Source organism: Schistocerca cancellata, chromosome 9 (assembly GCF_023864275.1).
Source record: "Schistocerca cancellata isolate TAMUIC-IGC-003103 chromosome 9, iqSchCanc2.1, whole genome shotgun sequence".
Taxonomy (NCBI): Eukaryota; Metazoa; Arthropoda; class Insecta; order Orthoptera; family Acrididae; genus Schistocerca; species Schistocerca cancellata.
This window is the reverse complement of record NC_064634.1, coordinates 386,244,746-386,252,760: the sequence shown is the minus strand read 5'-3', so window position 1 is coordinate 386,252,760 and position 8,015 is coordinate 386,244,746.

Sequence of the window (8,015 nt, the reverse complement as noted above, 5' to 3'; positions counted from 1 at the left end):
CGCTTTCATAAAGGGAGTTCAAGACATCAGGGTAAGATTGCGTTGTTCTACGCGGTCATTGTCGATTGTACTGAAGCAGAGTGATGCTCGGTTGGCGCAATTTATCAGGCAGCTACGTAACAGCAATAGCTTATTAGGCAGCCAGTTTGTTGCCTGACACCTCACATTATTTAGTAATTTATTGAATATTGAGGTAATATCCGGCTCATTTTGTATACGGTTTCGGTTTTGGTCAGTGAACATCGTAAGTTCATTAACACACATATTGACTGCAGAAATTACAATATTTCTAGATGACATCAGAGTTTATATTTTCAACTGAAACATTTATTTCAAATTCACACACATGTACCTGTGGTAAACGGTTCAACAGGGTCACAAATTGTAGCTTTGCTGTTCACTCTCTGTGTATCAGGGGAACGTTCAATGTTCACTCATGAGACGAGCCGACAAACTAGTAAGTTCCACTTTATTAATGTACACTAAATATTCTAAAGATCCGCCACCTTGCAGAGAAGCGGCTGCATGCCGCCAAAGGGAAGTTGACTCACGATCGTGCTCTTGGTGCAACTTTCGAAAAGCTTGCTGTCTCACGTCCCAGCTAGTCCTGAGTGGATGCAGCTACCGTTATTCCCTCCCGTTAGTGCAGTCATTACCGACACGACTCGCTCCGCTTTTACAGAACCACAAATCTCGAGTCAGCTGTCCGGTTTAAGTGAGCAAAATATCAATGGATGCTCTCGGAGGTTGCCATTAATTTCATACAAAGCAGGAGATGATTATATCAGTCCTCGTTTGCATAAATTTTAGTTCAAGGCTTTTTAACTTTTCGTAAGTTACTTTCTATTTCTGAAACAATTGATTTGAAAATTAACGGGGTCTATTTTCCGTAGCGCATTAAATGGCCCTGTTAAGCATTATTGGATTGCAACGTCGTCAGCTTATTTACTGAAACATTATGCTTAAAATATATGTAAACCCAGTCTGCACATTGAAAATATATTTATATGAAATTCTACGTGCATCGTAGAAGCAGGTCTGTATGAAGACTTCCTGTCATCTATTATCGAAATTATATCTAACCTCGTAAAAAAGGCGATGTGCATCAATTAGGTAAAAATGTCGCTGTATCTAATTGCTGTGGCGTGTAAGTGCTTGCCTGCACTTATTTAACTGCAAACTTAATAATTTTTATAAACTGGCGATTAGATATCGCACCCATTTATGCATGCTTGACGTAAATTCTGACTCCATCGGCTGACAGTACTTAACCAATTTTTTTTTCATGTCAGGGTATAGGGTTTTTCGACTTCACAGCTATATACATACGTACATAATAGTCACAGTTCAAATAAATAAACTGTAACTCTCAAGGGATTAAAAATAACAGCCAAACATTTGCAAAACACAGGTTTATTAATTCCTGACCAGGGTGCGGACGTTTTTAAAACCGTCCTCTTCAGAAGATATTGTACCTATAAACGAGATTGCGACATTGTGAGTGGAACAAAAATGGTATCATTACACCAAAATTACAGAAAATGTTCACAAAAAATTTAGGGAAGCATACTTACGTAGAATGAAATTATCTGTAGCCAATGTGGTGATCGTTGACTCTGTCTAGCATGTAGCATCCACTTATTCATAGTTTAAAAAAGTTACATAAAAGTAGAAGCTATATGCCGTAGGGCTTTGTCTTTTTTTTTTTTTTAAATCGTGTATTTGACGCTGGGTACAACAACATATAATATTCCACTTGCAATATTTGTACATAACGGACATTTAAACATAAAATGTGACATTGGATCCTACGTAGTGCCAATAGGTCATGTTCAGAGCTAGTGACATGAGCCAAATGGTTCAAGAAGAGAGCCACCAGTCTTAAGTTACCTTTTGCCGGCCGCGGTGGTCTAGCGGTTCTGGCGCTGCAGTCCGGAACCGCGGGACTGCTACGGTCGCAGGTTCGAATCCTGCCTCGGACATGGGTGTGTGCGATGTCCTTAGGTTAGTTAGGTACTTAAGTAGTTCTAAGTTCTAGGGGACTTATGACCTAAGATGTTGAGTCCCATAGTGCTCAGAGCCATTTACTTAAGTTACCTCTGCTTAATGGCGCTCCTGTGGGTAGTTGCAATGAGCAGTGTGTGTGGTATCACTAGTACGTATTATTAACAGAATAGACTTAGCATACTAATATGTACGTGTGATATCACACACGCTGCTCACCACGGCTAAGTGCGGGTCTTCTAAACAGCGCTTTAGCCCTTTGAGTTCCACCAATATGAAAACATATACAGTTTTAAAATCTTTCCCAAAATTGACCTCTATCATAGTAATAAGCAAAAAACAAGAAGAAATCGGCAAAGAGTAAACACCTAATTGTCTTACGCAGATGGTATTTCTTTGGAGTCGCTAGGTCATACAGTTTTCAGTACCCTTCATTTCATGTAATATATTTGAAAGCAAATTCATATTTTCCTAGGCACATGAACTCATAATGCCTAAAAATATTATAGCCCTAAGTAGCAGGCAAGAAAGGTTCTAAAATTTAATAAATTTTGTATGGAAACTGTATATTGCCCCAAGTGGTTCCCTTCCGAAACCACTCATAAAAGCAGACGGAGAAACCCAAATTTGAGTTACAATACCTTTAGATGTACCTACTTTCACTGTCACCGATTTCTTCAATAAGCCCACCACAAAAAATAACCGCATGTCTGTGTCTCCTACAATCATACAACGCAATCTCCGCGCCGACTGTTTCTTCAAACGCTGTAAGTGACTGCTACAATGAATTCCTTTCATACAAGTAACTCAGTATTATAGTAGATGCGTCTGCTTTGCAATGACATCAGTGGTTTCTTGCTAAACGCAGTGGTACTTCAAAAATTAATAATAACAAAATTGTGGTTTCATGCTGAAATCAATGGTACTCGAAAGGTCCAGCATCCCACCTGACAAGCAGGCGCCCAGGTAGAAAGGCAAGTAGATAGTGTCGGAAGTTCCATGTGGCTTTTCGCGGATGATGCTGTAGTATACAGAGAAGTATTAGAAAATTGCAACGAAATGCAGGAAGATCTGCAGCGGGGTGCAGGGAGTGGCAACTGCCCTTAACATAGACAAATGTAAAGTATTGCGAATACATAGAAAGAAGGATCCTTTTGTGGTGTCACCGCCTTTAAATCGTCCGCGGTCCGTTAGTATACGTCGGACCCGCGTGTCGCCACTATCAGTGATTGCAGACCGAGCGCCGCCACACGGCAGGTCTAGAGAGACTTCCTAGCACTCGCCCCAGTTGTACACCCGACTTTGCTAGCGATGGTTCACTGACAAATTACGCTCTCATTTGCCGAGACGATAGTTAGCATAGCCTTCAGCTACGTCATTTGCTACGACCTAGCAAGTCGCCATTACCAGTTACTATTGATGCTGTGAAACATGTACCGTCAAGAGCGATGTTCACCAATTATGGATTAAAGTTAAGTATTCCAGCAGCTACGTACTATTTTTGCTAGTCTCATTACCTTGTCCTGTTCCAGACCTCACGCCAGCCTGAGTGAGCTTAAACGCGTGCCTTTCGGCTTCCTGTCATAGTGGATTGGCTGTCTTGCCAATCCACAACACCTTTATTGTATGATTATATGATAGCAGAACAAACACTGGTGGCAGTTACTTCTGTAAAATTTCTGGGAGTATGCGTACGGAACGATTTGAAGTGGAATGATCATATAAAATTAATTGTTGGTAAGGTGAGTGCCAGGTTGAGATTCATTGGGAGAGTCCTTAGAAAATGTAGTTCATCAACAAAGGAGGTGGCTTACAAAACACTCGTTCGACCTATACTTGTTTATTGCTCATCAGCGTGGTATCCGTACCAGGTCCAAAGAAGATCCAAAGAAGAGCGGCGCGTTTCGTCACAGAGTTATTTCGTAAGCGTGATAGCGTTACGGAGATGTTTAGCAAACTCAAGTGGCAGACTCTGCAAGAGAGGCGCTCTGCATCGCGGTGTAGCTTGCTGTCCAGGTTTCGAGAGGGTGCGTTTCTGGATGAGGTATGGAATATATTGCTTCCCCCTACTTATACCTCCCGAGGAGATCACGAATGTAAAATTAGAGAGATTCGAGCGCGCACGGAGGCTTTCCGGCAGTCGTTCTTCCCGCGAACCATACGCGACTGGAACAGAAATGGGAGGTAATGACAGTAGCACGTTAAGTGCTCTCCGCCACACACCGTTGGGTGGCTTGCGGAGTATAAATGTAGATGTAGATGTAGTTGTATTAAGCGTGAACGGGCGTTGATATATATCAACTGGGACAGGTGAAAGTGTGTGCTCCGACCGGGACTCGAAGCCGGAATTTCCTGCTTACATGGCAGACGCTCTATTCAGCTGAGCCACCGAGGGCAGAGAGGATAGTGCGACTGCATGTACTATCTCGCGCACGCCTCCCGCGAGACCCACATTCTCACCTTATATGTCCACACGGTACATTCGTAGTGTCCCTACCCAACACACTCATTACTCGTGGAAGAGTCCCGTAAGAGTTCGGGTAATATGTGCGCATCTGCACAGAATGTCATGGCCGGTATTGCCAGAACTTTGTACTTATATAGATATGGTGTCTGTTCTTTCGGACATGTCCGAAAGAACAGGCACCATATCCATATAAGTACTTATTCAATCATTGTATTCTACCCTGCTGCCTATACCTCGTGGAATGAACTTGAAGATAAAGTTAGAGAGATTCATCTCACACAAAGGATTACCAACAATCATTCTTCCCTCTCACCACTCGCGGCAGATACAAGAAAGGTGAAGTATACACGTAGACGTAGCTGTAACTGGAAGAAGGCGCTTTCGATTCGTAACATCTGCACGAGAGGCTTCTCCTGTGTGTATAAATTATCCACATAATTCTCAGCCGAAATTTTTCACTGAAGATGACAGTACAATATGAACGCGATATCATTAACCTTCTACCCACTCCTGAGCCATCTATACTTTTGACAGTCGGAATACGACAGTGATACTAATAACCTACACTGGATATCCTCCACCTAACAAACTACTCTGGATGTCCCCAACTATAAAACCGACCCGCTATCGGAAAAATGATCTCGAAAAACCACTGTACTTCCAGTGATTCAGGATTGGTCTTCTACAATCATGGCACGATTTGCGTTGTACTAGTATGCTCCGATGACATTTAATGTTTAGAGATCTGTACCCGGCCACGGATGTTCTGGTTCTACTAAGCGTTCTGTTCCGTGATCGCAGATAAGTCTGCTCGAAATGCGATATCGCAGAGTCTGTGTTGTTACGAAGAACGATGCATGCATGTCCGAAGGAAAAGGGACTACGTCCGTTAAGAAATACAAGTCAGATATTCGCAGCTGCGAATACGGACAGACATCAGGAATGACGACAGTCAAAATTTGTACCGGACAGGAAGCCGAACCCGAATATCCCACTTTACGTCAGCGCCCACATTGTGTAATTCCCGTATAGGGGGGCACATTTTAATAGGAAGTCGCTCCCTGTTATCTGCGGATAAATGGTTCAAATGGCTCTGAGCACTATGGGACTTAACATCTGAGGTCATCAGGCCCCTAGACTTAGAACTACTTAAACCTAACTAACCTAAGGACATCAGACACATCCATGCCCGAGGCAGGATTCGAACCTGCGACCGTAGCCGCAGCGAGGTTTCGGACTGAAGCGCCTATAACCGCTCGGCCACAGCGGCCGTCTGCGGATACATACGATATTGCAGTGTCTGTATTGTTAAGAATAAGTACGCAGTGTTCTTTCGGACATAAGGAATTTTGCGTGTGACCGTGCGTCGACCACATATAGCGTAATGGTAAACCGACCGCTCGCGTAAAGTGAGAAATCCGGGTTCGATTCCCGGTCCAGTACAAATTTTCATAGCCGTCATTCCCTTATAAACCTTATGATCGTCCTTATTCGCAACTGCGTATGCATTTCATGTATTTCATAAAGGTTTTAGTGGTCGCAGGGCCTGTTCCTTCGGATAAGCATGTATGTCCGAAGGTACACTGCATTATTCTTCTTAAAAACACTGCAATATTGTGTTTATCCCCCGATACGAGGCAGCGACTTTCAGTTAAAATGTCCTCACTTGTACGGGTATTACTCAGTGTGTGTGCGAGTATAGGAACGACGACAATGGAAATTTGGTTCAGGTCTGTGAGTCGTGCACGGATAGCCAAAGCGTTTAAGGGGACCGCTCGTGTAGAGCGGAAAATCAGGTTTCGAATCTCGGCCAGGCATAAATTTTCATTGTCATCCTTCCTTTATACAGCTGATGGTTGTCCGTATTCGTAACCGCGAATAGATTTCATGCTGCTCCAAATGCTCTTTGAATTCTGACGATACTGTTACTCAGGTACCCTCACCTTCGTTAAAATTGAATCTGACAGAGACCTTTCGTTTAGCCTTACCTGCGTCACGCACGTACGACTGGCGAATGCATTACACACAGCCCTGAACAGTACGGAAAATATTCATGATTTTGCACACGAAGAAATATTTGTGATCTTAATCCATTCCATAATTATATAAAAGAGTGTCAAAAATCCAAAATGGAACAAAAAATTTGGAAAAAAAACCATCTTTTGTCTATGGAGTGCGTGATTGATTCTTTCGTAAATTTTTTTGTTTATTTATAGAATGTCATTGTGTCTATAAATAGCCGGCCGCGGTGGTCTAGCGGTTCTAGGCGCACAATCCGGAACCGCGCGACTGCTACGGTCGCAGGTTCGAATCCTGCCTCGGGCATGGATGTGTGTGATGTCCTTAGGTTAGTTAGGTTTAAGTAGTTTAAGTTTTAGGGGACTGATGACCACAGATGTTAAGTCCCATAGTGCTCCGAGCCATTTGAACCATTTTTTTGTCTATAAATAAACAAAAATTTTTGGAACAAAATTGTCTGTTATAGTTATTGATGTTATTAAAGTCAGTACAAATAATCAAGTAGGAATGATAACAATATTTTGTGGATTCCCGGGCAAAATGACACCTATCGTAATGACACAATGGATAGCTTAGACAGACGAGCAAGGACTCAGGCAAAAATTAAATGATGGACTTCTTTAACTGAAAATGTTGAGCTCAATCAACGAAAACGCGAGAAATGACTGGCGGACGCAATGAGACTGGAGCAGAATCTCAAACAGAGTGCATTATGGAAGACTGCATCCCAGAACAGTGTTATCTCACTGACCTACTAACTGAAATAGAAGCAGATACAACTATTACGGACAGGCGCTTAAATCCCAACCAATTTCCAGCCTATCAGTTTCCAATAAATTTGAAGCAATCTCAATTATGTGATTTATACGATGAAGAAGAGGACGTGAACCATCTATTACATTCATGCACAAGACACAACAGTCTTCCTCCGTAGCTCTGTCGTCAGTGTTTGTCACTTGTATGTGGAGGACCCCCGTTCTTCTCACGCTACTTTGCGAGAGGACTGGAATCATGGTTATCTCAAGCTGGTGAAGGCAGCAGAGGAGCTACTCCAGTGAGAAGTAGCGGCTCCAAGGCCAAGAAAGACGAGAACGACTGGTAGAGCCGTGTGCTCACCCTCTCCCCTCCATATTGCATCTAGATGACACCATTACAGAGGATGACGCGGCGGTCGGTCGATCGCTATTGGGCCGTCGGGGCCAGAACGCGAAGCTTTGCTCATCAAGGGAGAAACAAAAAAAAACACACAATCAACAGAAAACATTGGTTAAGGCACAGGTTCTCCATCCAACATCGACTTCAGTTTTGTTGTCAAGATAAATGGGTGGACTAGTACTAAATGTGATGTTCAGCGTTGAGGTATACATAGTTTAACCACACAGAGATGATGCAGCTTTTCGCATGATAGCTACATATCGTTTTATTAATCATACAATAATTTTATTTGTAGTTGTGCACTTGTGCCACGCTTCAATCAGTTTTCTATACATTCGGTTTTTGGTGAATGGCAGTTAACGAAACGCAT